We start from the raw sequence: 26,912 nt of genomic DNA on the forward strand, positions 1-26,912 counted from the left end.
CCTATAATGACCCATACGGGGAGGCTCCGCCCGAAAGGGGTACCTTTTTCAGGCATATTAGGTATATGAAAGGGTAGGGATTTTACTAGTAGAAGTGTATAAAAGGGAAGGAAAATGTGTCATTTGGGTCTGTTAATATGCCTAAAAGGGCTAACATGAGAAGTCGAGAAAACGTTCTATTTTTGCGATTGATTCCTATTCAAAATATAATGCATTTACAGCAGTTAAAAGGAATGCAAAGTTCTAAACGAGGTATGTGAAAGGGGTATCATTTGTCAATAGAAGGTATACGAAAGTGGTAGCTTTTTCGTGGAAAATGGTATGTAAAAGGGCAAGGAGTTTTCACCTTGGGGCCGAGCCTCCTCTGAGGAGAGCATGGTATAATAGGTCATATACCATGATAACTAAGCCAATCAGAGCTCTAGAATTGCATTATCCAATGATTCAGTTTCTAATAATACGTGTTATGGGCAATATCAATCCAATGAACTAAACAGCCGTGACAGCCTCTTTAACGGAAACGCCTGTGTGTTCATTTAGACCTTGCAGGTTTCAGTTTCATTTCACTAGCCAGGAGTGGGCGCCATTTCCATCCATAGTCACTGTCACCATAATTGCAATTCAGGTTTGAGTGATAACAGTTTTTGTGCCACCATGCTCCCTTTTGAGTTACAGCACAGTTAACAACAGATTCGTCATTATCGCGTTCCTTTGTGCTGAAAGCCATGTCATTATGATAAGTCAGTTGATCCGTAGCTGTACCAGAGTAAAACCCAACAAACAGCGTGTAGTTAAATGCCTCGTTAGAGACTGAAAAAGTGCTGTATTTCGCGTACTTGTCGCCATCGTTTTTTGTCTTAATTTCCACCCGCAGCTGACTCGGAATCTCCGTCAGTTGATGAATCTTCTCGTTCCCAAGCCAAAACTCCCCCTTGATGTCACCAAAGCCGTTCTTGTACTCTTCCCACCCCCTGTAAAAGTCCCAAGCCCCATTAAAGCGCTTGTGAAATACTGTCCATCCTCCACCATCAGTCTTCATGTCACAATACACCTCGAAACTGGCTTTGTTTGTTGGGTTGACGATATACACACCACTTTCTTTAAATCCAGCAGAAAACAGTTCTTGACAATCTCTTGCTACAGTTATGATCAATAAAATATATCCATCCATCAGTCAATCAACATGATAACGAATGATATGAAACTGGACAGAATATGGCGTGCGCTAACGGACCCCTCCCGTAAGTAGACTGCTAGTCATGGCACAGCGACAGGCAAACACTGTAGTGATTTCCACTCCCTTAAACGGAGACCTCTCCAAAGCCGATGATTTTGTAGTCCCCGGTCGGTCTGCTTACGGGAGGTTCGACTACTTTATGGCAGTACAGGGGATTCCCCGGGTAACAAATTAGTTAGGGGTATCTGAAATTGAGTACTGTCATGACTATAATCAAAGTTGAGTTAATCTTTGCCGGCAGGAGGAGGGGCCTGGCCTATTCAACTCGTACGACACGCAAGTAGTGCAAAGGCCAGTAAATTTGTATTCAATCAGGGACACTTAAAGTTGATTAGAGTTGTAGTACAGTCAAACTCCTTTAATACGGACATTGACGGGTCATAGAAAGTGTCCGTATTAAGCGGGTTGAATTTAGAGAAAATGTAAGGGCTTTCTTTTCCCAGGGACAAAGCAAACTATCCGTTGTAATAAGGTGTCCGTATTAAGCAGGTGTCCGTAAAGCGGGGTTCGACTATATTTGCGTCTCGACTCAGATAGACAGTTACTTAGCTTTCACTGAGTTCAAGCGAAAACCCAAAAACCAGAAGGCAAAGTAAAACACTTCTTACCAGTTTTAACAGTAAGTCGTACTTCGGTCTCCACCTGAAGCAACCCACTCCGAGCAGAGCAGATGTAAATGCCACTGTCTTCATCGTTCAGGCTGCGTATCTTTAGCTGTCCATCCTTCACCTGCGTGCGTCCCCTTGGCAACTCTCCATTGCATCGTGACCACGTGATGTTCGGTACGGACTGTCCATCTGCAGAGCAGTTCAGTGTAACTGACTGTCCATGATAACGCTCTATTTTCTTTGGTGGCTTGACGGTGAACTGCGGCATCACATTAACTATTAAACTTGTCATAGCGTGCGAAGTGCCCATGGTATTTCTAGCGGTGCAGATGTATGTTCCTCCGTCCTTCTTCTCTGCTTTCTTTATTGTTAAGGTTTGACCATCTACAGCGATTCTTCCAGTTGGAAGTTGATCAAAAAGCTTTGTCCAGGATATAACCGCAGGAGGATATCCGATGACTTGGCATTTGGGGAGACTGATATCTTTTCCGCTTTCAGCGTAGATTGGCCCTGGAGCGAGTGAAATTGCTGGTAGAGCTGCAAATGATCAGTTTCAGTTTCAGTTTCGTGAAATTATGTTTGTGTTTTTTCGTGTTGTGACTTTATCTCTGTTCTCCTCACTTCTGCCCTTCTAACGTAGAAAGAAGCGCCGGTACACTGAGCGGTTTGTTAGATAAAAAATGGTCCTGTTTTTTTTTTTCATTTGAGTTAATAAGGTAATGAGCAAAAAAAGAACGGCATGCATTAAAAAAAAACACGCTTCAAGTGCAAGCCCTTCGTTGGAGTGTATCAAAGGACTCTCAGTGCAAAACAAGAATAAATTAGCAGTTATAAGCAGTATTAACCACGTCCGCAAGATAATAATTTGGTCCTGACTTTTGATAATAACTCGACGCATAAAGGATGCAGCTTATATCGCGATCAGGTGGATTTAGAAAGGTTAGTATTTATCCTGAAACTGAGACTGTAATATTAACTAGATCACAGATATTCTCTGAATTTCTTTTCAAAGGATCTTGCGGACATCGAAAAAAGAATATGAAACTAAAAAAGAGAACTTTAGAACTACGTACATACTTACTATCACCCACTGACTTCCTAATAAAAATTGCTGTGTTGTCGCAGGTGGCAATCCGATTAGTTATTGTCATGAAAACGCGGAATCTTTGAATGTTTCCAATTCAATCCGACTAGATTGCCCATGCAGTTAAACTGGTGCACAGCATGACTTTAAAACATATTTTCATGGTTTATTATTTTTTTACCTTTCACATTAAGTGTGACAGCAGCTTGTGCGGTCCCCTGGTGAGTGCGAATCGTGCAGACGTACACGCCATTGTCACTGATGACCACATTCTTGATAAACAATCTTCCTTTGATGACGGAATGTCTTCCGACGGGGAGAGATCCATCCTTTTTAGACCATCAGATGGTCGCGTAAACGTTTTTATCTGGTGCACACTGAAATGTAGCTGACTCGTTTAAGAAGGCAGTCCTAAAGGTTGGCTGAACTAATATCCCAGGGGCTTTAATGACATCATCTGATTGGTTCTTAACTGGCTGTAGATAAGTTGGAGTCAACGAACTTGCTACTCCGGGATCCCCCTTATCTCCTTTCATTCCAGCGGGCCCTTGAGGCCCGGGAGGTCCTGGAGGACCCGGAGGTCCCTGAGGTCCCAACTTTCCCGGAGATCCTTCAGTTCCTGCTTTTCCCTGAGGGCCTTGAGGTCCTGCAGGTCCCCGGGATCCCTGTGGTCCTTGAGATCCCGGGGGTCCTTGAGGTCCCCGAGATCCCTTCACACATATCTGGCGACCTTTCTTGGTGCAGACTTTACGTGTTGCAGAGTTGACAGCTTTAGTGATTTGTTTTCTTATCGCTGGAGTTAGAGAACTGTTACTTTTGCTTGTGGCCTTGATGGCTCGAGCGCTTCGGCTTATTTTTACAGCTGAAGGCAGGTTGGAGTCGATGTTCACGGAGTGGATATCTGTAAGAAAACAGTCATACAGACTCAATAGTCTCATCGCGTAATAAATGCATGGCTTCCATGTAATATTGTTAGAATTTTTTACACATTTTTAGCTTTATTCAGTGTTCGTTTGGTTGGTTTGCTTGTGTAAAATTGGATTGATACACCTTGCCTTGCGTGAATAGTGACTTAAGAACTTCCGTTTTTTGCCCTCCCTCCAGAATTCATTTTGCAGATTCATGGTATACCTACCATACAGAAGACAATACACCTTACCTTCTCTTCTATTGTCCTAAGCTGAAATTCCCTAATAAGGTTAAAAATCATCACCTACTTCTCGCAGAATAAAAAAAGCCAAACGCTTATTGCAAGGTTAGACTGTTGTATGTAAGGCTATAGTACAAAAAAGGTGTCGCATCCTGACGGATATAGTAAGCAAAATGTAATCCTTTTGGGCTTCATTAGCGTTGTGTTCTCAGAATGTTAGTTTTTATATTTTTTGGATTAAAATAAATTGCCTGCAAATTGAATAATCTTTTTTTTAACCAAGAGAGCCTTAGCTGGTATCAAATAACGGAAGTTAAACTCATCGACAAGATGAGCTTGGGAGCGGGTGCCTCAAAGGTGGAAGGGCCTATAGCGCAAAAGGGGAGCCTTGCCTTGGAGGTAACCATGGCAACCAAGCGAGCGCCAACCACCCAGCACCGTCACACTGAAGAAAAATTCAGTGGAATACTTACCACAACCCATACTTACCTATCCAGGGGGAGGGAGGAGTGGGAGCAAAACAGGCAGATATATATCACAATCAGTGACTAGTAATGATCTGCAATGATCACAAACCAAAGCAAAGCAAAGCAAAGCAAAGCTGAAATATGCCAACACATGTCAGCCCTTGAAGACTACAAGGCCACCCCGCACAGGCCTGCATGCCTGGGGCTCAACCGCTGACCTGCAAGCATTGTCTCGAGGTTAACTTGCCTAAATTACAATTTAGCCACATTTAATAGGCTCCTGCAAATTGTTAGTATATATAAAGACGTTTTCAGAGCATCCATTTTCCTTGAAAAAGAAAACATTATTCTTTCTCTTGCTGTAATAAATACGGAGTAGAGGACACATATAAGCTCAAAACTAAGGAATTATTCTAAAGACCTTAATTAAAAATCAGTGCTACTGATCAGAAATGAACATTACACTGGTCGTTTAAGTACCGGCCAAGAATTGTTAAGGGGAAAATGTAGATTTCATTGGGTTTTTAATTTATTTCATGGCACGTGGACTACAAAATTTATAAAATAGGATTTCAACCGTTCAATTGAATAAGTTTTTCTGATTAAGTCTGTGCAAACTTTATAACCAGGAATGTTTATTTTCTGTACAAAAATTGTAACCGGGATTGTTTACTCATGTATTTAATTGTTGGAACAGTGTGCCTTAGGAAAATCTGTACGAATATTCAGTATGTACCCTCGAAATTGAATTTTCTAGAAACAGTTATTCAGCTTAGTCCCTGAACAACTACTGGACCTTTCTCCTGTCATTAATACCAACCGTTTGTAGTTTTAGTTCTCACATTTTAAGGAGTCCTGAGCACAAGAAACTCGAATTCTTTTACACAGCTTTCTTTGTAAACTTCCTAAATTCACTTGCTTCACTGACATTTATATTAATTAATTTTGAGTCATTTAGTTTAACTTGATAATTATGAACTTTAAAGCTGAATTTATCTAGATTTGTTTTCGGTGTTCAGCTGATTTTATTCAGCCTTCTTTCCATTTGTCTTGTGATGTTGTAATAAGCTGATCGGTTAGTATAAATAGAGCACTGTTATCGCTGTTTTTCGATTTACATTTTTTGATGCACATGGCTGTCGATGATTTACGTTCACGAGCTGAAGATTAAACTCGGTTGAAGTCCAAGTTTAAGTGCTGTCATGTTTTCCAGTTGTAGCAGATCTTAGTACCGTGGAACAGTAACGAGTTCCTTTCCCGCTAGCCAAGCGTGTTGCAGAGTTAGTTTTTCCCCTTGTTGTTCACACGCCGAATTCGCTCGAAATCTCTTAACGCTTATTTGAGGGTGCGAATGGGGTTAACCGACTAGCGACAAAGGGCAAAAAATATTACCGACTACCGACAAAACGCGAAAAAAATTACCGACTACCGACAGGAAAATTATTAACCGACTACCGACGTGAACGGACATTATCTATATGTTCTTTCAAAAAGAAGAGTATATTGTATTTTTTCTTCCTTTCTAGGGAGTAACCAAAGATACCACGTCACAAGTCTTTTTACAAAAATACCACAAAACGAGGGTATTGAAATCGGTTTGCAGAGCGTTTGAAAATGTCTGCAACCCGCCTAGTCCTACACATTATATGCGAGAAATGCTTAGATTAACCCTCAAAGAAAATTCTTTCCAGTTCAATGGACAGCTCTACCTACAAACCCACCGTACCGCGACGGGCACAAAGACAGCAGTTTTCTTTGCATCTCTGCCAACATTTTCATGTCATATTGTAACACAAAGTCTAAGCTAAACCGTCTTTATAAACCAGACATCGTAACTTTCTTCGAAGAAGCAAACTTAGTATATCATCCTATACTATTAAATTCACCACCGAAATTCACTGAGACAATGTTTTTAGACACAATTGTATACAAAGGCACAAGATTAAACGAAAAAGTTATCCTTGATGTAAAGTCTACGGAAACCTTCCAGCACACATTTTGCGTTTTGTCACCCACCGATTTGTCAAAAGAGTTCGAGGAAAGTTCAAAAGAACGCTTGATGGTTGATGATGAACAGAGGCTACCAACACAATTTGAAAGACAAATTGCAATCAGAAATCAATGAAACTCACAGAAACCGAAGTCCGCGGTCCTGAAACAAAACCGAGCAAGGAAGGAAAAGAAATGTTGGCTTTCGTGACACAATACCAGCCCTTAGTGTCTACTGTAAAAGAAGCTTTAATGGAAAAGAGGAATCTCACACAAGACCAACCGCTACTTTGCTAATTTTTTAAAGAACCAGCCCTTATTTCCTACAAGAAAGGAAAACCCCCAAACCAGTGGTAAAGAACATGCTTGTTAGAGCCAAAATATTAAAGGTCAACATACGGTTTCACGCCGGTATAGATGTGCAACCTGTAACCCCTTGCAGTTTTTCACCAAAAATAATTTACATATCCAAAAGATTAGAGTGGGCGTTTCCGTCCGTGTCCAATTAACCTCTCTTCATTACTTTTTATGGTGCCCTGTAATCACCAGGGAAACCAAGTTCGCATTTGCAATAAAAGCTTTGATGAAATACACTATCATGTTACATAATAAAGTTTAAGTTCAATCAAATGATGCATTTTTACAAGTTTTACATGTTTTATAGGGACCAAAGTCTTGAAATTGAGTGAAACGCATAACAAATATTAATAATTAACATGCATTTTTACTTAACTGAGATTAACCGACAGCCGACAAAGATCGAAAATTTTAAGCGACTACCGACAAAGTAACTAAATTTTAACCGACAACCGAAAAGTGGACCCCCCCATACATATGGGGTGCCATTACCGCCAAAATTCAGCTATCGTTACTTTCGTAAATGGTGCCTCCAATTTTGTTTATGGTGCCTTCGTTTTCATAAATGGTGCTTCTGTTTTTGTAAATGGTGCCTCCAATTTTGTTTATGGTGCCTTCGTTTTCATAAATGGTGCCTCTGTTTTTGTAAATGGTGCCTCCAGTTTTGTTTATGGTGCCTTCGTCTTCACATATGTTGCCTCTAAACTTGTTAATGGTGCCTCTTATTTTGTTAAACTGGTGCCTTTATCTTTGTATATGGTGCCTCTGTTGTCTTAAAAAATGCTGCCGCTGTTTTCGTAAATGGTGCTTCAAATATTCAGCAGTCTGGGAACGACTCTCTGGTGACTTAACCGAGGAAAACTGGGGCTCAGTGTCAAAATGGTCGTGACTAGAATGGATACTCCAAAATCAGGTATCCGCTCGGAGACTGGAACTGAATAAAATTATTTTTCGGCAAATCGCTCCGACTCTTAAGATAAGTATACAAAGACTGAAGAAGGCTAAGATGAGAGTGGTTACTCCAAAATGTGGATCAAAGCCTACATAGAGGTTAGTTGTTTTTCACGTTCTTTGTAAGAATTTAGTGCAAGGAACAAACAATGTCTGTTTAATTACAGTACCACTACCGCGACTGCCGTGTAAAGCTTATTCATAGCAAAGTATCTGTTTGGATAGCTCAGAATATGGTGGATACTTCAGAATAAGAATGGCCAAAATATGGAAGTTTTGGCCATCTGGATTATTATTACTGAACTTCCCAATATAAAAATGATTGTTACATTTACATGTAATGTCATTTGCTCGTTTTTTCTTGATATACCTTTCCCTTTTCTCTGTTAATGAAAAGGGAAGAGGAAAGGCATAAGGAAAAAGGGGGGAAAGAGAGCCTTTCTTTCTACTCTCTCACTCTACCGGTTGAAACCCTCGCAACGCTTGAAACCCTTGCAACACTTGAAACCCTCGCAACGCTTGAAACCCTTGCAACACTTGAAACCCTGCAACCCTCGCAACGCTTGAAACCCTCGCAACACTTGAAACCCTGCAACCCTTGAAACCCTCGCAACACTTGACACCCTCGCAACGCTTGAAACCCTAGCAACCCTCGCAACGCTTGAAACCCTTGCAACCCGTAAAATCCATGAAAACCCTCTAGAATGCTGGTCTAAGGAAAACTAAATTAACTTATTTTAAAACGTGTGACCAATTTATTTTGATAACGAACGTGACACCCTATGAACAACATTATTGGTTTGAAACCCTCGCAACCCTTAACACTCTGTGAGCCAATCACAGTAGACCTTAGGATAGCTGCTACAGTACTGTTAGATTTGTTATTCGTCTCATGCGCGTAATGTTGATAGAATTAACGCCATTTCGTGCAGGAATGCAGAACAAGTCAAACTTACGACCACAAAATTTATGCAAAACAAAGAGAAGAATAAAAACTCTGAATTCTGAAATGATAACAATGAATACCCCCTGCATCTTGAAGATACTTGAAGGGAAACCAAGTTCAATTTACTGTTTTTCGATCGACTGATGCGACGTGATGTGCGATGGCCGTATAAATGTTTGGTGAAATCGACACCATTTCAGCGAGAATTCGATCAAGAACATGCCACACGTTCAACCACAAAATTATGGGAAAATGAAAAGGAGAAGAAAAACTCTTCATTCTAAAACGGTTACAATGTATAGCTTGTGCTTCGTGAGGCAAAATTGCCACTCTTCTGATCTATCGATCGACTGACGCAACGTGTTGCTGCGTTAATGTTTTGGGGAAGACTGGTAACGAGTAATGGCGGCCGAATATACGAGCATGCGATAAAACGAGTTGTAGTCGGTCTAATTCCTTTGAAATTACATCCAAAACGCTTTTAGAAGAAAGGAAACCTGGTTAAGATTAAAAGGAACAATCTTATGTGATATATTTCAAGTTATTTATGTTCTAAAAATGATCTACCAGGTCGGTAAGAAGCAATGTTCGATCTCAGGTCGAAAACAAAATGATATTGCCCCTTTGGAAAGTGATTTTATGGTCCAACCCCCCTCCCGTCTGGAATTTCCTGGGCCTCTGACCCCCCCACCCCCCTGGAATTTCCAATTCCCTCCGTGGTGGGGGTCTGGATATTTTCTGGAACCACACAATGAAGGCAGTATCAAAAGGATATGTGAAACTTTTTACCAAAAACATACGTTTTTTTTGTTAATTTTTTGTTTCTGTTTTTTTTTTTTAAGGTTGCAGAAGTTGCGGATGTATCTGAACTTGACAAAGAGGAGACAACCAGTGTTCTCTCAGAGAGTGGACTTTCCATGACATTAACGGTAAGTTTGTAAATGTTGTGATGGCAGATGGCATTATTGGGTCAGTCAAGGTTTCTGGGATTCTGACCACCTTCCCCTCCCCTAACCTAACATTTTGCCTTAAGTGAGAAGTTAGTGTTAACGTTGGGTTAGGGGAGGGGTAGGTGGGCAGTTTCCCAGAAACCTTAACTGATCCGCATTATTTTTAACAGCATATTATTAACAATAGTGAAAACTTGATATTGATAGAAAAGTATTTTAAAACTTACACATTCAATGTCTGATCAGGAGAGAAGCCATTCAAAAGCACTTTCAAGCTTGCTCAACAGTGAAGTGAAATTCACAAATAATAAAAAAAAAACCACCAAACAGTTTAAAAGAAGACAAGCAAAAATAAATATTTTTTTAGATCAGGCCCCAGTTGCTCAAGAGGTGATTAACCCTATCCACTGGTTAAATCACCATCCAGTGAATAAATAAACAGTGAGAAACAGATTAAAAATAAGTATTCTATACAACAAAATAAATTTAAAAATATCTAAAATACAGATCCTTACAAATTACATAAATTGGATAAAACGACAACTAATTAAAAATAATTTTCAAATACCTAAAATCTGAATCATTGTTATAAATAAAAAAAGTAGTCTTTTTTGAAATTGATGCCCCTAATGACACCTTTAATTGTGGATTGCACTATCCATCATTTGACCAGCTTGGGACAGGTGCATATGTTTTCATGAAGAGAACGGATTTACCTGCATGTACATGCAAATGTTGCAATCTCCTTCTCAAGGATATTGTTACCTACAACTACAACTTACAGGTCGTTGACCAGTTTCTTACTCTATTATTGTTGTTCTGTGAATGTCTTTCAGAATGATAACAAAATGCGAGTCATCCAAAGCCTTATTGTACATGATGGCATTGGAAAGCCCAAAATACTTTTAGATCAACTAAGGGAAGGGCTTCAGACTCTGGGATTTGGGTCCAGAATGCAAGTATATCCTGAGCTTTTCAAAGAGCTATTTGTGGCAGGAGAAAAGGAAATGAAGGGTTCTGACATCAAGGAAATATTGATGTTTCCATCAGAGATGAGTGATGCTGAAAAAACCATCATGGAGCACATGACTGAGTTCATAGTTGGTGCAAAACCAGATATTCTAAAGGCATTCCTCAGCTTTGCTACTGGGGCACCCTGCTTACCAGAGTTTGGTTTAGGAAGGACCAGGATCGAATTTGAGGATGCTGGTTCTATTTTTTCCTCTACTTGCACAAAGAATGTAACCTTGCCAAGAAATTTCCCTGACAAGGACACCTTCCTGGCTGCACTTCAAGCAGTTTGTGATAATAGTGGGAAGGCATTCACTAGTATTTAACATCCATTTACGGCATGTTGGATCATTAGTTTATGGTACATGGGCAGCTGGTTGTTCCATCATTACATAACAATCTTAAGAATCTGAAAGATAACTTCAACTTCCATTTATCCTGATGCGGTACGAAAAACAGGAAAAAACAATTATTGCTTGCAGTTTCTTCCTTCAACTGTACTGTGGAAAAGAGGGAAAAAAGGTGCCCTGCTTTCATGCTGGACGTGGTATTCCTGTGGTGAAGAATTTCCTAAAAGCATGCAACAAAAAATTGTTGCACACTCATAGTCTTTATAGGCAAAACTTCTAGTAGCACACACAAAAAAAAAAACGAAAAAAATCAACAATGGATTTACTCAAACAAAACAACGTTTTTGCTACTCTCATTTTCACTGTTACGTGTCCTTCCAGAACAAAAGCCCTTGGAAATAGAATTCTGGCAATCAAAGGATGCAATAAGTGCTGGCATGGCTTCCTCTTAAAAACATTTTGCAACCCCATTGCCAAATTATTGGGCTCTTTGAAGGTGTTCAAGTTTCATGTTGCAGGAAATGGTACAACTTTAAAATTATTACAGTTTTGTGAAAGTGATTAAAAAACATACAGTTTTGTTTACGTTACTGAAAGGTAAACTGTTCCAGATTATTTATGATGTTTAAACGAAGAAAGTTCTTTATAACATGGGTTTGTGCATTTTTAAGAAGATATTGACTGCTTTATAGTCTTTCACATTATAACAAAATTATAGTCAATTAAAGGCACTGCCATTTAGGTTTCAGTTTTTTTTCTAAAAATGACCTGGAATCAAACTGTTGATTAAATTGTGATGAATCCTGCTGTTACAGTTCACTGATTTTATCTTCTGTTTCTTTACAACAATATTAGAAACTAACAGTACCCACATAGTAGGAACATGGTTGGGTTTTGGTGGTATTTTTTTTCATATAATATAGGAGGTTAATAAGTGTGACTTCACTGATCCCTCCCCCCCCCTTTGTTTACCAAGTACAGTGTAAACATGTAGATAAAATGCACTTATTAGGTTCTACGCGCAGCCACTTTCTTTCTTGAAAGAATAAATCTATGCATGCATTTTTTGCCACAAAATTCTTCAACAGCAACTTTCTACTGGAGGAAATTTATGCTCACTTGCAAATATGCTAGAGCTAGAAGATGATTTTGTGACTTATAAATTCCAAAAACCACTCACCTTTCGCGAGTTCGTGAGTGTTAAAAAACATAATTGGAAACCCTGTAAAACCAGTCATTTATTAGTGTCACCTCTTGCTGCTGTAGAACAACTGTAGAACAACCGCATCCACGGTGGTCACTGAAGCATGAACATGGAAACTCCAACATTTTCAGAGCGTACCCGGGATGGTAGACCAAACTCTGACACAGCCTCAAGGAAACATGCAAAAACGGTGCTTGCCTTGGTATTTTTTAAACATTTTAAATAGACTGGTATTCTATAGTTCTATAAACTGTTGTAAATGTTTGCAATTTCTACTGTAACAAGACCGCGAAGACAGGCCATTTTGACTGAGCCCCAGTTTTCCTCGGTTAAGTCACCAGAGAGTCGTTCCCAGACTGCTGAATATTTGAAGCACCATTTACGAAAACAGCGGCAGCATTTTTTAAGACAACAGAGGCACCATATACAAAGATAAAGGCACTAGTTTAACAAAATAAGAGGCACCATTAACAAGTTTAGAGGCAACATATGTGAAAACGAAGGCACCATAAACAAAATTGGAGGCACCATTTATGAAAACGAAGGCACCATAAACAAAATTGGAGGCACCATTTACAAAAACAGAGGCACCATTTATGAAAACGAAGGCACCATAAACAAAATTGGAGGCACCATTTACGAAAGTAACGATAGCTGAATTTTGGCGGTAATGGCACCCCATACATTCAGACCCTCACTAAGGGCTGGTATTGTGTCACGAAAGCCAACATTTCTTTTCCTTCCTTGCTCGGTTTTGTTTCAGGACCGCGGACTTCGGTTTCTGTGAGTTTCATTGATTTCTGATTGCAATTTGTCTTTCAAATTGTGTTGGTAGCCTCTGTTCATCATCAACCATCAAGTGTTCTTTTGAACTTTCCTCAAACTCTTTTGACAAATCGGTGGGTGACAAGCCGCAAAATGTGTGCTGGAAGGTTTCCGTAGTCTTTACATCAAGGATAACTTTTTCGTTTAATCTTGTGCCTTTGTATACAACTGTGTCTAAAAACATTGTCTCAGTGAATTTCGGTGGTGAATTTAATAGTAGGATGATGTATGCTTCTTCGAAGAAAGTTACGATGTCTGGTTTAAAGACGGTTTAGCTTAGACTTTGTGTTACAATATATGACATGAAAATGTTGGCAGAGATGCAAAGAAAACTGCTGTCTTTGTGCCCATTCAGACCCTCTTATTTCCCCGATTTGTGCTTGGAAGGGCAAAACCTATTGTCACAGAATAGATTATCAATCCGAAGGGGCCATTCTTAAAGGCTATACTACCACTTTGAAGTCGTCCTGATTTAGGCAATTTCCTTGCAATGTTTTCACTTCTTTCGGCATCACGGCTATCCGGAAATGATAGAAAATTAAGCTGACAAGGAAGCATGAAAATGACCCTGTTCAAGGAAACGAGAGAATCAACGATCCTAAAACTGTAACTCAAAAGCTGAAGGGCTTGCGACCACTTGATTTTTAGGAGAACAAATGGGGGATCACCGGAAACTTTGGAAGAATTCAGAGAGGGGACCACTCAAATTTGCTTGGAAAATGAAGACTTGGTGGGGGGTGGGCGGGGGGGGGAGGGTGGAATCGAGAAAGTCATCAAATGTTATTCAGTGAAGTAAGATTCAAAGGGGGGATCGGCTAAATTTCACCTTATTTAGCCCCAAATCCTCCACCCTCTCCCCCCCACCCCCAGGCGATAAATAATGACCGGTCCCTAAGTGAAGCTTTGCTTTGACGTTTGTTTGGTATTGAACTCTTTGCTTTTTTCCCCTAGCGACCTTATTACCTCGCAATCATCTACGCTATATTGGCTTTTCATACTTCCGTTTTCTTGTTGACCAAAAGGCATCAAAGTCGTCGAAACCCCCGCGTCTATACCAGAGTTTCCATCAACCACAACAAGCCTTGGAAAACGTATATCTAGCATTATGTATTTGTTCGCAGGCAATTCTATGTATTCTAACTATGTTTGCAATTTTTAATCCTGTAGACAGAGAAAACAGAGCGAAGAAAGCACCAGGAAAGGATACAGACAAGAGAGTTCATTCTCTCTAGATACAGACCATTAATTTTTGTATGGGGAGATCAAGAGGGTGTTTCTTGGTTTTTTGGAAACCATTGTTGGTTTGCTTTGTGAGTGGTGTGGGATCGTGCAGTGTCTTTTCAATTTTTTGTCTAGATCTTAAGCCATTTGGCGATTGCACCCGTCTGCAACACCAAAAAACTACCAATCAATACACCTGAATTGTTTGCTTTCTGTAACTTAACATTACTAGGACGCAGATTCAAAATGCAGTCGAATCTCTTCCGTCACGTGGAGGGGCGACTCCCGTGTGTCTCATTCTCTCATGATGAAAGTGACGAGGATGCTGTCTGCTCGTCCTCAGACGCTCGCGATTACTTTAATTTTTGGGGGATGTTTGAGTTAACTATTAAAGAAAGCGAGGGCGAAAGGACCACTCCCCGCTCGCCCTCTGCGCTCGTTCCCGTCCTCCCCATCTCCCGCTTTTCACTTGTCTCCAGCTCTTGCGCTTCTCGCTTGTTCAGTGCTTCCCACTAAACCTTGGGAAAGCCTGTGGAGAGGCAGATTAATTGAAATTGACAGAAATCGCGGATTGACGGAAAGCCAATATATCACTGTACCCTTAATGGTACCTCTTACGAATGTGCGCTCAGAAATATTATCAAATATATAAATGAATATAAATACAGCCAATGTATTGCACTGGACTAAAGTCTCCTTTTGGAATCAAATAAGGCCTGAGCCACGACTAGATTGGATTTCCCCAGGGAATTTACTACAATTTTCCGACGAGTATCCCCGCCTTTGTTATCTGGGATTCTCCTCCCCAGGCAACTCTCCATAACGGCCCTGGCGGTAGAGGACCTACCCTCCTATAACGGACACCTCTCTACAAGGTTACTTACTTAGGGGAAAGGTTTGATATTAAAATGATGAAGGGCTCAAACGTTGACTCGGAGTCGAAAAGAATAGAGCGGTGATATTCAGCGTCTCTTTGTTTGACGCACATGGATAATCAGTAGCTCCGGGCGTTGTCCGTCTTCGTGAGAGGCGATTTCCCCAACCCTTAGTTCGGAAGTTCACCGGCGAGACATGAATTAAAGTAATTTCTCATACTGTTATATTTGACAGGATAACTCGGGTGATCAAGTCAGTGAAATACGCCTGAATTTTTCATTCTTTGATCCCGGGTTGCGATATCGATGTGATGTAACGGTGTTATTGTGCTTGGCTGTGAATGGAACTCCCCTTCACACAGAGCCTTGACAGTTTTTTTTTTTCGGCCGCAAAGAAGAAGTTTAAAAGAAGAGTTCAAATGACTAAGGTGACGCTGGAAAACAGAACAAACAAACAGCCAAAAAATACGAGTGAAAACTGCCTCGATCAGTCACCTCAACACGTCAGCATTTTTACTGGTTCTGTTTGCTAAAAGCTCGTTTTTACCTTGTTTTAAACAATAATTATTTTGAATGAATAATAAAACAATTATATTCATTCATTCATCCGTCCGTACGTTTGTTCGTTCGTCCGTCGACCTGTTCATCCGTCCAAACCCGTCAGTCCTTTTGTTAGTTCACAGCGCCGTAGCTAGTATGAGGCCAACCGAGGCACTCGCCTCGGTAAAATTTTGACGAATTTCGCCGATCATTTTTATTTTACATAAGCGATCATCGGATATTTTTAACGCATCATGATATTACAAAGAATTCAGCAATTCAGTCAATATACTATGAAAAAATTACCATATCATTGATCTCAAGGGGCTACGTACGTTAACTCAAATTTTTTTTGAACAAATACTGATCAAAACCATTGGCGAGGTTAACGGTCACCCAGATTATGTAGCTTGTTTCTGATTATTGCTTTTTAAATTCCACTTAAATTAACTCGAAAAAAAGTTACCGAAAGGCCCAGAAAACGCTGCAAATCGCATTTCCGAGAGACTAAAGTTCAAAATTTCTCGGGGGAGGGGGGGGGGGGCATGCCCCCGAACCCCCCTAGCAACTCCCGCCTGCCTCGGTTGGCCGTTTGGTCTGGCTACGGCACTGGTTCATTCCGTCGTTCGTTCTTTGGTCTCTTCGTTTGTTCGTTCGTCCGTTCATCCGTTCGTCTGTTTGTCCGTCCGTCCATCCATAGTTAATAGAGGGAATGGTTATGAAACCCGACAAAGTTCTTTGTTGTATGTTTTTGTTCTCTTTTTTGGCCTTGACCCTGCACAAAACACAATAGTTGTTTACTCCGTACTGAGGAACTAACCAATAGAAACGTGCTGGTTACGTAATTCATGCATAACGTATGAACGCAAAACAAAAGATTGTGCAGGGTCGTGGACCTTCTAACATAAATCTTGGCATCTTTGTTTGCTCCTTTGATGTTTGCCGGGCTTCATAACCAGTCACCTCCATTAACTATGGTCCATCCGTTCATTCATTCATTTACCCACTCGTTTTTTCTCTTAGCTTATTCATGTGTAGTGATGTCACGAATGTCAAACAGAACCATTGGAGGTCATCAGAGCACGGGACTCCTTTCTCGTGAAAAACAATTCAAATTTAAAACAATCCATTTGTTAAGAAAGCCAACAAACAATCTTATAACTATACTATACTGAAAATATGCGAAAACAATTCAAATTTAAAACAATCCATTTGTTAAGAAAGCCAACAAACAATCTTATAACTAAACTATACTGAAAATATGCGAAAATTAAAACAGAGACAGGACGGAGATGTCCACTGTCGTGTTTTAAAATGCATGAAGGGATTAATATTAAAAGGAACACGTTCACAGCAAACGGCGATCACGGTATTGTTCAGTGACTGTTTAAAGCCTATCACCGAAAGCAATGATTAAAAAAAGTAATAAACGGTCTTTTCTTGAACAAACTTCCTTCAACGTCGATTAGAGCATTCAGAAAAGCAAAATACTTGGTGAGAGAAAATGTTTACGATTTCAGATATCGCTGTAGAAACTTCGAGCACGTTTCAGTGCAACAGGAACGGGTAAGAGAGAGGCTAGGTCAACAGCCTGGGCAGCTTTACGTCAAATTTTAATGTAAGAGAATATGCATGTTTTTCTGAGCCAAATTTTTGTAGGATCAAGTTTTACTAGGAACTGTCGTGGCAATCGTTCCAGGCTTCCAATGGCTGTGAAAGAAAACGATTTGTAGAGATGAAATCCTTTAACTCTTCAAAATCTCTTCGACTCCTTGATTTTGTTCCATCAATTAGACCATCGTTTCTATCTGTGATATTAGTTTTCGTTTGTGGATGTCTCTGGGTGAAGAATGAAACAACAAAAGAACGACTGATCACACTGGAATCTCGCATAAACTGTTTCCCCTGCGGTGAGACTGAAAATCTTGACAGAATGATTCTTTCGCCGACAAAAGGTACTGCAAGAGATCTTTACAAGAAGATTCAGATAACATTTTCAGAAGGGATCAGTTATACCCAAAGTAAAATCGGTTCTTAATAATTTCTCTAGTCTGTGGATGTCATTGGACCAAGACTTTGAATTGACCTCTGTTGATATCATTGTCTCTTGGTTCAGACATGCAATCTTTGACGGGATGATTTTATGCTAGCATACGGGATATTTTTGCAAATGCTACTCGCAGATTGGGCGATAGTGTTGTTTCTAGTACTAAGTGAGCTGAAAAATATTGTTACTTCGAATAAATTACGCTATATTAGTTACTTCACACTGCTTTTTGGTGGCCTCATAGATACAGGGAAAAAGCACTAAAAACACTGTAAATAGGGTCCGCTTAGGACCTTTGGTAGTAGAGTTTTTGTCGTCAAATAGAAAACATCCATCGCGTTCTCGATCGCTTCAATTTCCCCTTTCCCTTACCCTCGAAGCACTTACACGTAGGCTACGTACAATTTTAGACAAAATAGACGTAAAATTTAGACCCTCTTCCCCACCCACAAATCAAGGATGGCGCGTCCTAGCCTTTGCGCGGTTTCATCGGGGGGGGGGGGGGGGGGGAGAATGGGGGGTTTGGTGTTCCTTTATATTCTGTAGAGGATCCAGGTGCAGTTGGAAATAGGTTAACTTTACCATCTTTATAGGCTGTTGTTGCAACACATTTAAAAATAGTGAATGATGTTCATAGAAGGCCATTTAAGATTTTTTTGGAGGCCTCGGTTTTTAAAAAGTTGTTTTGCAGTCGTTATGGCCTAAGTGAAAGCCGTTTCACGCCCAAGTTTCAGTTTTCAGCAACGCTGGGCAAGATATTAGCGATTTTAAGTTACTTAATTTAGGTTTGAAAACAACGTCGTGGTTACAAAATTATACCCCGTAAGAGTAACGCAGTTGACAAGTTTTCTAAATATCTGGTTTCATTTCAGAGAAAATCGAGAAGAAGAATTACGAACTCAAGTACAGAATAAATCTGCTTTCGTGCTTTGTTTAATGACGTTTTCTTTCTTGTTTTTTCTTTACCTTCCTAAACACCTGGAATTAATTTTAGAGCATATGCTTTTTGGTTGGAGTTTTTCGTGACGTGCTTCCGCATAATTTTTTTTATCCTAGGCGGGTTTGAAATAACGTCTGGTGAACATGGAAAGAAATCTCTCTCAATTATTGACGAAGAAAAAACAACAACAATAAAAACAACAATATAAAAACAAAAAACCTGCGAGGGAAGGAGGACTCCTGATCGAAGGTTAAAACAAAAAGGAAGAGGACCGATAGCCTCCTGAAGGACTTGTAAAGCTCCCTTTATTTTCTTTGCTTCATACAGTCGGGCTTAATCGAAGTGTATTTCCGACAGACAGCCGCAAAAAAGAAGAAAAAGTGTACATGTCTTTACCACCCACTCTGTGCTTGTGTTCGTTTACTGACCTAATGATAATGTACTTATAGAGAGATGACATTGTTCAACAGTCCATTGTGGATTGCTTATGCAAACAGGCCTATTTCATCTATTTTTCATTCTCTGATTCAATTAGTAATGGTAACAGGACTGAGTGGAGTCCAATTCGGTCTGTAATCATACGAGTGATTAACAAAATCGGACGACCGCTTAGCGGGAGTCCGATTTGTTTAATCACGAGTATGATTACAGACCGAATTGGACGACACGAAGTTCTGTTACCAATTAATCATAACTTTAACAAAATTTGTGATATATAGGGCTCTTTTTAAATCAAAACACAAGAAATCCCAAGATTTTTTCGCTAGCAATGAAAAAAAAAAAATCCATTTAAGCGCGCGCGTGATGGCGCGTACTGTCCAATTACTTAGGCATGACGCGTACTGTCCTATTAAACTGTCCAATTAAGGCTGAAATCAGGGCAGTTGAGAACCAATCAGATTTGCGAATTTTGTTATAGTTATGATTAATGATCAAATCGAATAGTTGCCGCGACTCGGTTAGCTCAGTTGGAAGAGTGCCGGTTTGCTGAGCATACTCCAATGGCCAGACCACCAACCAAGGTTTTCAAAAAGAAAACTAAGTGGTAAAATCCTGCTAGCTGTGATTAAAACTCTTTCTCAAAAGGGTGGGACACGTGGGCACCAATGAAGCGGCTGCATAGTGCGCCTTTACATGCTGACGTCGACCTCACGTCTCTCGTGGTTCCCACGCAATTCAGCCATCGGTGGCAAGGGAGGAAAGTTGGCTCTCGTTTATTTATTTGATTATTTATAAGTTTATTTATTTTTTATAAATTCTCTACAATATTTTATTCTGCATTCTTATCATTGTCAAAAATGACCAATACAACCACCCGACCAAGAAAGCGAAGACACGTTTTAAATGAAACTCTAACTAGCATCACAATACATGACGTGAGAAAAGAAATCACAAAACAGTTTCAACAACTTATGCCCGTCAGGTACTGTAAGTCAAGTGAGAAGCTATGTCCCGCGGGTCCCCCCGGACTTCCTGGTCCCACTGGGGCAAAAGGTCCACGTGGCAGGAGGGGACCAAAGGGAAAGAAAGGTCCTCAAGGTCCCCTGGGACCACCTGGAAAATCTGGAAAAACAGGAATGACTGGTCCTGTCGGACCGAGGGGAGAAAAGGGAGATAAGGGAGACGCGGGGCCAAAGGGCATGCCGGGACCGCCTGGAAGGCCTGGAAAATCGATATCTGCACCACAAGTGTTGTTGACCCCTGTAGGACAGACCAGAGACGAGGGAGAAAATACGACGCTTTATTGCACGGTTGGGGGCAATCCTCTCCCTTTCGTCGAATGGAGCTTCAAGGGCAGAAAGCTCCTGTCAGGTGCAAAGTATTTGATTAAAGAAAGAGAGTTAATCGTTAGAAATCTGAATTACAGTGATGCTGGGCAGTACACATGTGCTGCCAGGAATATTCTTGGATCGTCTGTGGCCACTAGTAACCTGTCTGTTCGAGGTAAGACAGAATAGAATTGTTCTTCAGATTTGATGGTTTTTTTTTTTCCTTATTCTTGATTGCTCACTCATGTAGTCTGCATATTTGTCTGAAGTAGCCTGAATACAACCGCAAGTCGCAAACTCTGGAAAAGGATTTCGGAATCAACGAGACGCTAATGCCGTCCAGTTTCGTCACTACAAGAAAATCGGGTACTGATTTTGATGAGTTGTTTGTCGACACATTTGCATTTTTATGAATGAATGACAAAAAATTTAACCCGAAATGTCGTATGATACTCAACGGATCGCATGCTTCGCGTGGACTTTTATCGTAAGCAGTACCATAACTTTTTCCAAACCTTTTCTTCAAAACTATGACTTTAATTTCTGTCAAATTTACCTTCTGGCGCTCCCATTGACCGCACTTCTCTCATGACCCAGAGACGACTGGGGACGAGTCAGAAATTTACCTACGAATGAAGATTTAGTGCACTGGATCGCGCGATCACCCTTCGCAATTGGTTTAGTTGCGGTTGAGAAATTAAGTAAGGCTTTTTCGTAATTGTGTCTGCTTTAGTCTTTATATCTATTAAACATGTGTCCGTCACGTTTTTTCTGACAGCCCGCTTAATTTCCCCTTATTTCCCCTTGGTGCCAACAATAAACAGGGGCAGCCAACGAGGATATAGTTCAAAAACACTTAAAGATAGCGTTGTTAAACGTATTTTAGTATTTAAATAGTAGACATAGGTATATTTTTATCTGCTAAAAATTTTTCATCTGTTCGGATTTCCTAGCTGAAAGTCTAGTGATCTGAAAATTATAGGGATCAAAACCTACCTTTTCGAAAATTTCAGCGAGAAAAAGGGCTCCCGAAAATTCTACGTGACCTTTTCAGGGTAAAAATCCGTTAAAAATGGGCAATTATTCCATTTTTTAGATGCTCGAAAAGCCTATGAGAGGCAGGCAAGCAAGAAATTTTACAATATGCCCATGCCCCATGAGCTCCAGCTTTTTTAAACAAAATGAAGACTAGAATTCAAAATTCACAAAAAACCTAATACAGCTGGTTTTTTTGGCTGTATTTATGAACTTGTACACGTTGTCGTTGCTACTTGCAACACTTGCACGTTTTTGTAAGTGCAAACTTTGAAATTAATTTAAAAAAACCGTTTGTATAATGAGCATTATCCGAGCATTTTAGAGACTTTTTTGGGGAGACCGAGCATTTTAGTGGGAAATATGGAGCATTAAGGTGGAGCATTTTAGTAGGGAAGCAAAAGCATGATGTACAAAAGCCTAAAGGCCGACACATCTTCGGCCGTAGGCCGAAGCCACGAGCGGCGAAGGGTCACTATAAAGACTTGACAGAAACCGGAAACCGCGCTAGAAAAGTCTCTAGCAACCAGGGTACAATCAGGGCCACCATGAATAACTCCTCTGCGCCCTATGGGAATATAGGATGCATTTTCATTTCATTTTCATTTTCAGCTCGATGGATAACATCCTCCTCGATCTGCATAATTCACATCCTATAAAAGCCGAATTCATAATTGCTAAAAATCATACGAAAGTAATCGTTTAATTATTCATTCAAATTACCTTTACCCCTCGATTTATGAAAAGTTCGCAATCCCGTCGTTAAAACATTTGCCTGTTCCTCGGCAGTTTTAGGATATTAAGGGATGTCATGATCAGTCTTGCAAATATCATGGTTCTACAATTAGCAGTTGTCATCCGTCGAGTGATATTTTTGATAACCTTGCTAAGATTTTGAGAAGTAGCTGAGTTTGGATATGTCTTCTTTGCATAGCGCGTAAAATCTGCTGCCGTTTTTTAGCTCTGCCAAAACACTAAGCTAAGCTAGGGGGCCTTCTGCTGCTGTGTGGGGCTGTTTCTGCCAATTATCCGTAAAAGCGACTCACCTTTTAAGAAATCGGCAAATGCTAGCTGATTATTGAGAATTAGCCGGGCGATTTAAACCCAAACGGAGAATTATGAATGAAAAATTTATCATTATCTTTATCATGAGAGAGAGCCACTTTTGCTCAATTATAACTAAGTTAACCTAAAACGGAGACTTAAAAGTTTCGCTCAGAGGTGCTTCATTGTTTACCATTCGGCTATTAAAAAATAATGAACTAATTAAAAGTTGTAGTCCACAAAAATTCTTGTTTTTTGAAACCCCTGTTCTATGAAAAAGAGAGATAATAGTGCTGAACATCTTCTGTTCCCTTGAGATTTTGTGAATTGGCTTTAAAATTTGCCTCGAAAATGAAATGTTTATCAGTTAACATTCTGCAGTTAAAAAAACCTTAGTTTTGAAGGGTTTTTTTTAACTGGATCTAAGGTGCTCCGTGACGTCCGTGTGTTCATTTAGCCCTTGCAAAATTGAAGTTAATGCCGGATAACCATATAGATCCACTTTAACCATTAATCAGGGACGAACCAAACGAAGTTCTTAGGCCTAAGCTGAACGTCGTACTTCGTTTGATTCGTCATTCCTCGCTAACGTTAAGTTCTTTAGCGAAATAATATACAACTATCCCCCGAAGGGGAGGCGAATAGTACGCGTAATTGGCAATATTAACCCAATGAACTAGACAGCCTTGAAACAGCCTCTTTAACGGAAACGCCCGTGTGTTCATTTAGAGCTTGCGGGTTTCAGTTTCATTTCACTAGCCAGGAGTGGGCTCCAATTCCAAATATTGTCATTGTCACCATAATTGGAATTCAGGCTTGAGTCACGACAGCTTTTGTACCACCATGCTCCCTTGTAACTTACAGCACAGTTATTACCACTTTCGTCATTATCTCGGTCCTTTGTAGTGAAAGCCATGCCATTATGATAAGCCAGTTGATCCGTAGCTGTACCAGAGTAAAACCCAACAAACAGCGTGTAGCTAGACGCCTCGTTAGTAACTGTAAAACTACTGTACTTGGCGTACTTGTTGCCATCATTTTTTTATCTTAATTTCCACTCGCAACTGACTCGGAATCTCCGTCAGTTGATGAATCTTTTCGTTTCCAAGCCAAAACTCTCCTCTGACGTCACCAAAGCCGTTTTTGTACTCGTCCCATCCCCTGTAGAATCCAACAAGGCCATTAAAGCGCTTGTGAAAGACTGTCCACCCTCGACCATCAGTCTTCATGTCACAGAACACCTCAAAACGGGTTTTGTTTGTTGGGTTTACTGCGTAAACGCCATTCTCTTTGAAACCGGCGTTTAACAGCTCGGCACAATCTCGGGCTGTAAAAATTAAAAAATAATAAAACCAATTATTTTAAGTCAATAACTATAAATAAATGAATAAATAAATAAATAAGTTAATAATAAAAAAATAACTTTTCATATCGAGCCTCACTTTTAGGTGCTAACAACCTGAGTTGAAAGAATCAGTGCAAATGTTAGTTGGGTTATGGGACGAAGACGTTAAACTGACTTCATGCAGGCAAGGCAGATCGGTCGGACCACTATGAACGGGGAGATAGGGAAATAAATTTCCTATTCATAGCTGTCCAATCAGGCTTAACACTTGCCTTCAACTTCAAGTGTTACCTAAATCGCTGATACTGATCTACACCAAGATCCGGCTTCTCCTCACTGCCGTTTGTCTAAGTGGTCCTTGTAAGAATTTTTCGTCATGGGAGTGAGGTAGCTTCTGGGTGAGCTTCAGTTTAATTGAGGGAAGGGTGAGGAGAAGCTCAAAACTCATTAGACAGATAAAATGTTGATGGAAACTGTGCCATTTTTTGAATAGGACTTCCTTGACCAGCATTTTTAAGCGGAACCTTAAAGGGGAGTTAAAGCTGAAAATACTGATGTGAAGCACTTGTGTACGAGTTAAGTCGAATTGAAATCAAAACATTTCTTCAGTATAGATAAGTTAATCTCGGCTTACAACAAAATTTTTAGCATCAGGCTTACGAGAGATTTTCTTCCCAGACGCAGGGTTTGCTTCAGAAACATGTTTTTGCCTCAGGCCCCTTTTATGCGGAATAGCGGAGCTATCCTGGGCGAGCCAACTTTTTATACATTCCCTTACAAAACAAGGCGAATCGTTTACATGAGAAACAAAAAGTTAGCTCGGCAAGGGGAAACAGCCTAGCAGGGTCACACTTTTGTGATTGTAGGGTCATCATCCTAGCTGGGCCAACTTTTCTTCATAAAAACACTTTGGCTCGCCCAACCGAGTCAAGTCGGTCAGGGCCATCAGGGCAAGCACGCGCCGTTTAGATAATCAGAGCATGCCCGAGGGGTGAACTTTTTTCTCTTATAAACGCTCTCTAAAGTTGACTCGGTCAGAAGGGTGACGCTCTTTCCCGGGACAACTTTTCTCCATGTAAACGGGGCCTTAGTTCGATTAAGGGGCCATTACGGTTGGTTTTTTAAATATTGATTGGGAAATATTGACTTGGGAAGGGAAATAAATTAGGTTAGAAAAAGAAGGTATACACATAAACCAGTATGAGTTAGTCTTCTAATGGAATCAGAGGCACCTTGTTGTGATGGTGGACTATCTGGTAATTGTCTACTAATTTTTCACTTCATATTTTAATTTTTTTTAACCCCCAAATCCAATATTTTCTAATTTTTCCAAAACTTTAAACATCCCCCGCCCCTAATTTTTGTACATTAAAAACATTCAAAAAATCATCCAAAATTCTCAAAAAAATTATTGAATTGAGGACCGACTTAATGGAGTCATTTTTTGATTGCACGAAATCTTTGATAGATATTTAAGGAAAAGGGCGGAAAGCTCCCGTCAGGTGCAAAGTATTTGATTAAAGAAGGGGAGTTGATTGTTAGAAATCTGAATTACAACGATGCTGGGCAGTACACATGTGCTGCCAGGAATATTCTTGGATCGTCTGTGGCCACTAGTAATCTGTCTGTTCGAGGTAAGAGAGAATAGAATTGTTCTTCAAATTTGATGTTTTTTTTTCCTTATTCTTGATTGCTCTCTGGCTCATGTAGTCTGCATATTTGTCTGAAGTAGCCTGAATTGTAGCAAACTCTTGAAAAAAAAATTCGGAATGAACTAGACGCTAATGCCGTCCAGTTTCGTCACTACAATAAAAACGTGTACTGATTTTGATGAGTTGTTTGTCGACACATTTGCATTTTTATGAATGAATGACAAAAAATTTAACCCGAAATGTCATATGATACTCAACGGATCGCATGCTTCGCGTGGACTTTTATCGTAAGCAGTACCATAAACTTTTTCCAAACCTTTTCTTCAAAACTATGACTTTCCGTCAAATTTACCTTCTGGCGCTCCCATTGACCGCACTTCTCTCATGACCGAGAGACGACTGGGGACGAGTCAGAAATTTACCTACGAATGAAGATTTAGTGCACTGGATCGCGCAATCACCCGTCGCGATTGGGTTAGTTACAGTTGAGAAATTAAGTGAGGTTTTTTTGTCAAAATGTCTGCTTTAGTCTTTATATCTAATATATAGATTTAGCCAGGGCTAAAAGCGAAGCTCCCATTAATAAATTTACAATTTAAATCAAACAATAAACTTGTAATCCACAAATCAGTTAACTTAAGGACACATATGTGACTTTTTAGGAAAAGCTAAGGCTAAGAGATTTTAGAGTGAAATCTTACATCGAATTGATAGCCGTATATATACACCCAAAAAATAGCAATCATCTTCAATCACATTTAAGAGCCATAATAGCTCTTGGTCACAGTAGATTAGGCCTGGAAAACGAATTCTTGGAAAACAAATCAGGCCGAATTTTTCAGTCGACAAGTTTACTCAACAAAATCTTGCCAACAACTCTGGGTGCGTGTAAACCAACATTTCATACTTTTTATACATCACATCTGAGGTGAAACAGTAATATGAGGCGCTGTTTTTATCATACAGACCTCAGACAAAATGCAGTATTTTACAATTTTTCAAGACAAATTGCCTCCATTCAATATTCAGGACCGTACGACGTACGCGTGGGCTTTTAGCAAAACCGTTCAAAAAATTTCCAAAATCACCTGTACGGTTAGCCGGTTCTCACTTTTGACAAGCGCCCAATTTTCAGAGAGCATTAAAAGAGTTACGCTTCAACATAATGAAGAATTTACTGTGTTTATTTTTTGTATTTAATGGTTTTATAACGATGTGTAATCTTAAAAAGCGTTTGATACGCGCGGCATTTTGAGTACTCCTGCAAGCGATGTTTATGAACGACTGAAAACAAACGGCAAAGCGATTAAAATTG

The 26,912-nt window shown here is 40.0% G+C and overlaps 2 pseudogenes; both read right to left on the minus strand.

Annotated features, from left to right (window-relative positions):
• Window positions 1-350: 350 nt before the first annotated feature.
• On the minus strand, window positions 351-4,562 carry LOC140948923 (tenascin-R-like; annotated as a pseudogene).
• An 18,759-nt stretch (window positions 4,563-23,321) lies between these two features.
• On the minus strand, window positions 23,322-25,983 carry LOC140948924 (fibrinogen C domain-containing protein 1 pseudogene; annotated as a pseudogene).
• Window positions 25,984-26,912: the final 929 nt, after the last annotated feature.

This window comes from Porites lutea, chromosome 9 (genome assembly GCF_958299795.1).
Source record: "Porites lutea chromosome 9, jaPorLute2.1, whole genome shotgun sequence".
NCBI classification, from domain to species: Eukaryota; Metazoa; Cnidaria; class Anthozoa; order Scleractinia; family Poritidae; genus Porites; species Porites lutea.